General features: G+C 46.0%; 1 long non-coding RNA gene across 1 annotated transcript; it reads left to right on the top strand.

Moving 5' to 3' along the window:
• Positions 1-2,824: 2,824 nt before the first annotated feature.
• LOC123755957 (uncharacterized) lies at positions 2,825-9,047 on the top strand. The gene is made up of 2 exons (XR_011229058.1): positions 2,825-2,928; positions 7,117-9,047. It is a non-coding gene; the product is annotated as an uncharacterized lncRNA (long non-coding RNA).
• Positions 9,048-9,679: the final 632 nt, after the last annotated feature.

Here is a 9,679-nt window from a genome sequence, read left to right as displayed (position 1 = left end):
CCATAGCTTGGATGGTAGCCTGCCACAGCCTTGAGAGCACGGAGCTTCTCTCTACATTTGGCGACCCAGTCTGGCTACAACATTGCGGTACAGTGGAACTTCAAGACCAAGGTATTTGTATCGGGTCCGTCTAATTACCACAAGCTACCACAAGCTACACAAGCTTCAGAAAGCTTCCTGGCAATACGTTAGTAATGAATAAATATGAAAGGTTAGGCTGACCTAACCTAACCTAACCTAACCTAACCTATCCTAACCTAACCTAACCTAACCTAACCTAACCTAACCTAACTTAACCAAACCTAACCTAACCTAACCGAAGCTTGGATCGTCGACTTGATTTGGCGTCACCAGCTTTTTATTTTCGTCTAATTTCTTTATAAAAAGATACTTTTTCAGATTAAAATTATGTTTTTTCGTGTTGTACATTTAGCACCAACATTATAATGAGTAAATATATCATATTTATTCATTACTAACGTATTGCCAGGAAGCTTTCTGAAGCTTGTGTAGCTTGTGGTAATTAGACGGACCGTTTGTATCTGGTAACATAGTCGAGCAGAGAGCCATCATGCAACTGCATTTTGCGAACGGCCGGCCCCACCTCGTCTGGGTGGGCGTCGGTTCAGGATCTTTGTTTTCTCTACTGAGATGACCAAGCCTAGTTCCTGACATGTGTGCAATACAGAGTCCAGAACATTTTGGGTGTTGGTATACCCATTGGTGTGGATCAGTATATCATCCGCATAGCCAATGATGTGTTCGCTGGGTTTCCTAGTTACTGAGTTTAAAAGTGCATTGATTAACACATTGAACAGAGTAGGACTGAGGACACCTCCCTGTGGAGTGCCAAGTTCAAAATCTCTCGTTACACTCCTATGCCCTTGGAACAGTATAGATGACTTAAAACTGGAAAGTGTGTAATCTCCCACGGTGCAGGAAAGTGACGTTGTTGTTTCTCTTGGTACAAATTATGAACCTGATACATTCTGAGTTGAATTCCAATTTTAATTATCCATTTGGAACAATGCTGATCTTCAATAAAGACATTCTGGAGGGCTTCTGTGCAAGGGTTAAGATGAGTTAGCCTAAGAATTTTTATACCAGTTTGACAGTTAATTTCAGTAACACGACCAACAACGCTCGGAATATTAAGTTCCTTTCTCATATTAAGTATCTTTGTGGTACGAGGGCACCCAAGGATTATCCTCAAGGCTTCGTTCTGCAATTTTTCAAGCCCTCCAAGCTTTCTTTCAGGCATCAAAACAAGCAGAGGTGCAGCATAATCCACTAAAGATCTGTATGCAAGGTACATCATTTTGACAATTCTGACATTGGCACCATAGCCTAAGTGATAACCTGCAACAGCCTTGAGAGCTCGGAGCCTCTCTTTATACTGACGACAGAGTTTGAATACAACAGGACCACAACAACTTGAGTGGCACCTCAAGGCCAAGGTATTTAAATCTGTTTACATAGTCAAGCTGGGAGCCATCAGACAGTTGCATCGGGTCCATAGAATTACCCAAATCGGCCCAAAACTACACAAATCGTCCTAGCATTACGTAAGTAATGAAGAAATATGGTATATTTACTTACATTACATGTTTACTTTTACTTACATGTTGGTGCTACACGTAGAACATGATCAAACCTATTTTTACTCTGAAATAATCTAATTTCATAACGAAATGAAACGTAAATATGTGAGAGGTGACGCCATAGGAAGTCGACGGTCCAAGCGACAATTTTGTGGAGCAACTTATCCAAGATATATGGTCGCCTGGAGAGTGTTTGCTGCCATATCAGCCTCCTGTACACAGTGATCCAGTCGTCGTATTTCATGGCTCAAATTGTCGCAAATTTAATTGGTAATATTAACAAGTAGAATGTGTATTTATAATAATATTTTTCATAAACAGCCACAAAATATTTAATATTTATTAAAAAAAAGTGTCTGGAAGTTAAATCAATTCCACATGACAATAAATTTGTTATATAGATACTAGCGTTATTCGTTGGTATGCGTTCACAATTTAAACTACTCATGTCCTTTTCGTTCATAGAACACCGAACCCTACACGCTTGTAGCGAGTAGATTATCCCAATAATATACTCGTTCCAAATGCATTGTTAATATTCCTGTCAACCTTTGGAGATGAATGAGGTGAGGCGTTGCCCGGGCAACACGGTGAGGTGTTGCCCGAGCTAACTAGCCTACTTTCAAGTGTGGTCTAGAGCATACACTTGTGAGATACTGTACCGACGCTCAGTGCGCTCAACTCACACCAAAGTATCACCTGTGTACTTCTGTATATTCGACCAAATATATATATAGTATCTTAGTGTCTGTGTTTATTTGTCACCATACTTTACGTAACAATAGAACCGTTACAAGCCCTTTGATCCTGGCCGGGAAGGACTGACCGGACGACAATCCTTAACTGTTCACCCGACAGAGAATAGGTTGTTAAACGATTTGGCGGGTCATACTCCAGGATAAACATTAGGATTAAGGACCTACCCGAAACGCTATGCATGCTATAGTGGCTTTACAAGAATTTAAAAACTGGCTTTACAAGAATTTAAAAACTTTTTTATATATAAATAAAAAAAAATCCGCCGACGAATCTTCATGTGTGCTATGACACTTAATTGTATCTGGCATAATTAAAATCTTAACTTAAATAATTCGTTTGTTAGACAATATATGATATTCAGATCTATAAATTACTTTAGAAAGGCCTATAATGCATATAAATATTAATTTACACATTCCTGGCGCTATACGCTAGGAATTTCAATACGTTGTTCAAATAATTTTAGGCAGGGAGTCTCTGGGCCGGTTGGTCGCTACGGGGTCATCGACGCCGATCCGGTCAGTCGTCAGGAAGCAGCCGTGGCGTGAGCATCGTCGGTCCCGTGTAGGTAAGGCTGATCATTTTTTTTTTTTTTCTCAAATATATCTGAGCAGTTGGGAGGCATGCATGAATATATAGTCTACCTCCACCTACAATGCTTAATGCATTATACATTTGTTCGCTATTATAGCATTGAGTTTTGTAATGACTCCGAGGGTCATTGTTTCCCTATTTTTTTCATCCGGGTTGTGTAGTATTCAAATGTTTGTATTCCACTAATGCTAAATAGTCTGTCGTCTCTCAGATATTGTGGAAGATTTTTGAGGATCATGATTTGCCAACATTATATGGGTAGGATATTATGTAGAATACACTTCCCCAGTGTTAAACTACCCCGTCGTCAGGCTAGGCTCGTTAACGCGGCGGTCGTCTCCCCCACATCCCAAGACGCATTTATTATCGACTTTCATGTACTGTGTATTAAAAAGTTTTTATCGTGTATAAATTAATTTTATATTCTATAATTAATTAGTCGTATAGTAGGTTCGGTATTTAGGTTCTGTTGGCAATTATTTTCACTTGAAGTATGTGGAGGGAGAAGCATTTACAGTTGCCTGTCCTCAGGCCAGGCTCCCCTACGCCGCCGCCTGACCCAAAGCCTCATTCACCAATTTTCTCGCTGTGTATTCAGAATTATTCTCGCGTATAAGGTAATATTATTTCATGAACTTAATATTTAACAACTAAGTTTACTGACAAGCGACAGTTCAATGTACAAATACTGCAATAGTTTAGTTTAGTTAATTTATTATGCACACCATACCCATCTTGTGGGTGGTAGTAGAAAGGGTTACAGAGGCACATAATGGGCTCAGGGACTGAAGCTAAGCAAGTTACAATCTTGATACAGTTTACATCTGGTCAGATCTACATCAGCAGATAATGAGAATTCCCATAGATACTTGTAACCGAGTCTAAGCCGAGCAGTATAGTAACATCTAGAAGTCCGCTGATATTACTGGATGAACCATAGATGTGTGGCTCCTCTTGCATGATAGTATGATCCGGTTTCCGGTTTCATAACTTGTCGGGTTCCGATTACATAACACCAGTGGTGTGACTTGTTGGGCTTTGGGTTGCACATGGTTGTGCTCCGGTTCGTACATGGTTGTGCTCCGGTTCGTATATGGTTGTGCACCAGTAGTTGTTTGTGTATTAGTGCTCCAGGTTTGTTTGCAAGGGCTCTGTTTATATGTTTCCTAGAAATTTGATTTTTTTTTTTTGTATATAGTTCAATTGTTTGATATGGCTCCATAGTTGGTTTCTAGGGCAAGTGGAGGGTTTTAGGTAGCTCTAAGCAGATTTTTGTTTGGTCGAGGTAGGAATGAAGTTTGGTTGTGCTCTGGGACTGTTTAGCTTAATGGTGGGGGTTGGATGAGATGTATACGTGCTAGGCTTATGGTTACACAACTGGTCGGGTCCGGTTACACAACTGGTGGGGCTCAGGTTACACAACTGGTCGGGCTCAGGTTACACAACTGGTCGGGCTCCGGTTAATAACTGGTCGGGCTCCGGTTAAATAGCTGGTCGGGCTCCGGTTAAGTAACTGGTCGGGCTCCGGGGGTGTCACCTGAGTTTTGGGTTGTGCATGGTCGGGCTTCCGTTCGTGCATGGTTGTGATCCAGAGGCTGTATGTTTGGTTCGTTCATGTTAGGCTTGCAGTTAGACAACTGGTTGGGCTCCGGTTACACAACTTGTCGGGTTCCGATTGCTTTACTCCGGGGGTGTGACTTGTTGGGCTTTGAGTTGTGCTCCGGTTCGTACATGGTTGTGCTCCTGTGGTTGTTTGTGTACTAGTGCTCCAGGTTTGTTTGCTAGGGCGTTGTTTCTTTGCAAGGGCTTTATGTTTGTTTGCTAGAAATTTCTGTTTCTTTTTTTGTGTATAGTTCAATTGTTTGATATGGCTCCATAGTTGGTTTCTAGGACAAGTGGAGGGTTTTATGTAAGGCTAAGGAGATTTTTGTTTGGTCGAGGTAGGAATGGAGTTTGGTTGTGCTCTGGGACTGTTTAGCTTAATGGTGTGGGTTGGATGAGATGTATACTTGCTAGGCTTAAGGTTACACAACTGGTCGGGGTTCGGTTACACAACTGGTGGGGCTCAGGTTACACAACTGGTCGGGCTCCGGTTAATAACTGGTCGGGCTCCGGTTAAATAACTGGTCGGGCTCCGGTTAAGTAACTGGTCGGGCTCCGGGGGTGTCACCTGAGTTTTGGGTTGTGCATGGTCGGGCTTCCGTTCGTGCATGGTTGTGATCCAGAGGTTGTTTGTTTGGTTCGTTCGTACTAGGCTTGTGGTTAGACAACTGGTTGGGCTCCGGTTACACAACTTGTCGGGTTCCGATTGCATTACTCCGGGGGTGTGACTTGTTGGGCTTTGAGTTGTGCTCCGGTTCGTACATGGTTGTGCTCCGGTTCGTACATGGTTGTGCTCCTGTTCGTACATGGTTGTGCTCCAGTGGTTGTTTGTGTACTAGTGCTCCAGGTTTGTTTGCTAGGGCTTTGTTTCTTTGCAAGGGCTTTATGTTTGTTTGCTAGAAATTTGGGTTTCTTTTTTTGTGTATAGTTCAATTGTTTGATATGACTCCATAGTGTGTTTCTAGGACAAGTGGAGGGTTTTAGGTAGCTCTAAGCAGATTTTTGTTTGGTCGAGCTAGGAATGAAGTTTGGTTGTGCTCTGGGACTGTTTAGCTTTATGGGGGTTGGATGAGATGTATACTTGCTAGGCTTACGGTTACACAACTGGTCGGGGTCTGGTTACACAACTGGTCAAGCTTCGGTTAAATAACTGGTCGGGCTCCGGTTAAATAACTGGTCGGGCTCCGGTTAAATAACTGGTCGGGCTCCGGTTAAATAACTGGTCGGGCTCCGGTTAAATAACTGGTCGGGCTCCGGGGGTGTCACTTGGGCTATGGGTTGTGCATGGTCGGGCTTCCGTTCGTGCATGGTTGTGATCCAGAGGTTGTTTGTTTGGTTCGTTCATGCTAGGCTTGTGGTTAGACAACTGGTCGGGCTCCGGTTTCATAACTTGTCGGGTTCCGATTACATAACTCCAGGGGTGTGACTTGTTGGGCTTTGGGTTGCACATGGTTGTGCTCCGGTTCGTACATGGTTGTGCTCTAGTGCTTCAGGTTTGTTTGCTAGGGCTCTGTTTGTTTCCTAGAAATTCGGGTTTCTTTTTTTTATATAGTTCAATTGTTTGATATGGCTCCATAGTTGGTTTCTAGGACAAGTGGAGGGTTTTATGTAAGGCTAAGGAGATTTTTGTTTGGTCGAGCTAGGAATGGAGTTTGGTTGTGCTCTGGGACTGTTTAGCTTAATGGTGTGGGTTGGATGAGATATGGCCACTGCCTTTTGACGAAAGGCGGTGGAGTTTCTGATGGGGAAGGAAGAGACAATTGCGCATCGCGTTCCGCAAGGCGCGGTGCGGCCAGCCTGGGTGGCATAAAAAGCTCGGGAAGTCAGGTCTCGCTCTCACTCCCTCTCCCGTCCCGGTCCACGATTCACGAAGCGTTGAGCTACGCCATGTTATCATTTATTTAAGTTTCCCTAAATTAATTTATTACTTTGTTCAGCTTTCAGTTATGCCTTGTATTTACTTACTAATCCTGTTGCAGCGTTAAGGCAGTGTCCATTGCTGTGGGATACGCAAATAATTTTGTTTTCACTTTTGAGACCATTATTGTTTTAATCTAGACCAACTATTCCATGAATAAGTACTGTTTAATTAACCAATCTATCCCATGAACATTAGCTTTAATCTATCCAAACTATACCATGCATATATTACTGTTTAACCTAACCATCCTATACCTTGTATAGTCCTGCTTTATTCTACCCAAATTATCCATGACTATCACTGTTTACTCTTTTATTTGTTCAGCTTAAATACAAGTATATATTATCTTTTATTTGTTCAGCTTAAATATAAGTATATTATAATACGGTCTTAAGCTATTTACTTGTTCAGTTTCAGTTTGTCTTGTATTTACTCCGCTATTTATTCTCTGTTTTCTAGCACTGCTTAAGCCTCATGCCTCTCTTGCTGTTTTGGCCTCACTATGTTATTTATATTAATTTAAGTTTTCTAAAATTAATTTGTTACATAGTCCAGCTTCAGTTATGCCCGGTATTTACTTAATAACACTTTTGCAGTGTTAAAGCAGTGCCCATTGCTTACGTTTTCACCTTTCCACAGTGACGAGAAGCCGGATCATGCAGCAACTGCAACACGGAAGAGGGCTCGGGCGGCGTCGACGCGAGGACAACAGCGCAGTGGTGCAAGGACGCAGCCGGCCAGGGCCAGGACGAAGCCCGCCCGTTTCGCCTCCCCCTCCTCGGGGGGCTCCTCGGGCGGCTCTGATACGGACGGCGACCACACATCCCAGAGGCCCACTGCCGGCATAGCGGCGTGTGGCACAGCGTCGCAGCCTCCACCCCTGTCGGCCGACGATTGGACGACGCTGCAGGCGCTCATCGCGCAGGCCCGGGGGCCCTCTCACGCCACAAGCCTTCCGGCCATGGGGACCTCCGAGGCCGACCCTGCCGCGGCTGCCACAGCCGCCCTGCCCCCCCTCCACCGACCGTCGCCCACGGGCCAGGGCCAGGGGGCATACGTCGAGGCGACGTGCGAGCTCCTCCAGTCCGTCCTCCTTCGACGCGTCCCCCGAGGAGAGAGCGCCCCCCACTTTTTAGCCCCTGGCCGGGGCAACTCCGGGCGACCACGGGCTCCAGCATCCCACTCTTGGGCGTGCACGTCCCGCAAGCCCTTCGGGAGAAGGTCTGGGCAAACAAGTATGTGGACCTCGGGCACTTGCTTGCCTATGAGCGGGAATCAGGTTCTTTAGAGTCCCACTCTGCGACATTCCCTGACGCAAAGCAGCCTGGTAAGAAGCAGCCGCCCCTGACGCCGGACCAGTGGGCGCATGGCCTTGACATCTACGCCACTATCTACGTCGAGAAGCACCCAGCGGAGGCTCAGGCGCTGTTTACCTATGCGCGTTACGTGAAGACCATGAAGACGACCCTCAAAGGCGACTGGATGTGGTACAATAAGGCCTTCAGATGGGACAGGGAGAGGTCGGGCTGTTCATGGTGGACTACAGGCTGGACTTGGAATTTCGCTCGGTGCAACGCATCGCCCAGGCCGCTGCTCAGCCGATGAGGCAGGGCGACCGGCAGCACTTTCTCTCTCCAGCGCCCGGGCAGCTGGGCTACCCCCGGGCTACTGCTTCGCCTACCACTCGAGGGGACCCGGCTGCACTTTCACCTCATGTTCATTCAAGCACTACTGCCCACGCTGCCGAAGGAGGCACCCTGCCTACAACCCATGCCCTCCAGCACGGCCTCGCGACGAACCCACACAGGAGCAGCGCCCACGTCGCCACCCGCAAGTTACGGCTTCGAGGAGCTAGGCTGGGCTCCAACTGGTTACGCCTCTCTCTTTCTGGTCTAGGCGGGGCCCTCAGCCGCCTGTAGAAGGGCTTGCAGAACAGTACTATCGCGGTAGGCAGGTGCGAGAGTGTCGTTTCCTTCCCAGTTCGGTAGTGTAGTTGCTTGGCCACCCTGAGGTTTCCCTCGCGGCCAGCGGGCACTCGCCCTTCGGGGGGGGGGGGTCCGGCCTGCTGGCCTGCGGGATGGGGGTGCAGCGCCCGTCCCCAAGTGTTCCGCTGTCCGCAGCTACTACTTTGACTTTACAGCCATTCTACTAGTAAGCCCTACCTTGTCAGGTAATTCCTTCTTCCTTGGCGGCTCGGCCTCTGGCCTGGGGTTATTTTCTTCTCCAAATACATATCAGGCTTCCCCAGTCACTATGTATTTTCTGCCGCCTGATTATTCTCCAGCTAGGGTTTCCCTTAAGTTATGTTGTTCACTTTGGTGTCCTGTTATACTTAGAATTAGATTTGTTACATTCGCCTCACTGCTAATTCTAGACATTAGGACATTAGGTTTCTGCAGAGTTTGTTACTAGGCTATAAGATTACGTTATTTTACTACGGGTGTACAATTTAAGATGTTTCGTGTACTTTGAGTTAGCCACGGCTATGTTATACATTTGTTAAGTTCTATTTAGAAGCCTGTTTTACTTCTGCAGAATTATTTATCGTGTCTAATAAATTTACGCCCCCATGTGTTGGTGTCTTCCTTCCCCTGATCAGAAAGTGTACTTGCTAGGCTTGCAGTTAGACAACTGGTCGGGGTTCGGTTACACAACTGGTCGGGGTTCGGTTACACAACTGGTCGGGTTCGGTTACACAACTGGTGGGGCTCAGGTTACACAACTGGTCGGGCTCCGGTTAATAACTGGTCGGGCTCCGGTTAAATAACTGGTCGGGCTCCGGTTACACAACTGGTCGGGCTCCGGTTAAATAACTGGTCGGGCTCCGGTTAAATAACTGGTCGGGCTCCGGGGGTGTCCCTTGGGCTATGGGTTGTGCATGGTCGGGCTTCCGTCCGTGCATGGTTGTGATCCAGAGGTTGTTTGTGCACTAGTGCTCCAGGTTTGTTTGCTAAGGCTCTGTTTTTATGTTTGCTAGAAATCCGGGTTTCTTTCTTTTGTATATAGTTCAATTATTTGCTATGGGTCAATAGTTGGTGTCCAGGGCAAGTGGAGGATTTTTGGTAGGGCTAAGCAGATTTTTGTTTGGTCGAGCTAGGAATGGAGTTTGGTTGTGTTCAGCTGGGACTGTTTAGCTTTGTGGGGGTTGGATGAGATGTATACTTGCTAGGCTTAAGGTTACACAACTGGTCGGGGTCCGGTT

Source organism: Procambarus clarkii, chromosome 18 (genome assembly GCF_040958095.1).
Source record: "Procambarus clarkii isolate CNS0578487 chromosome 18, FALCON_Pclarkii_2.0, whole genome shotgun sequence".
NCBI classification, from domain to species: Eukaryota; Metazoa; Arthropoda; class Malacostraca; order Decapoda; family Cambaridae; genus Procambarus; species Procambarus clarkii.
Note: the sequence above shows the minus strand (reverse complement) of the source record. Positions and strands in the feature narration are given on the sequence as shown.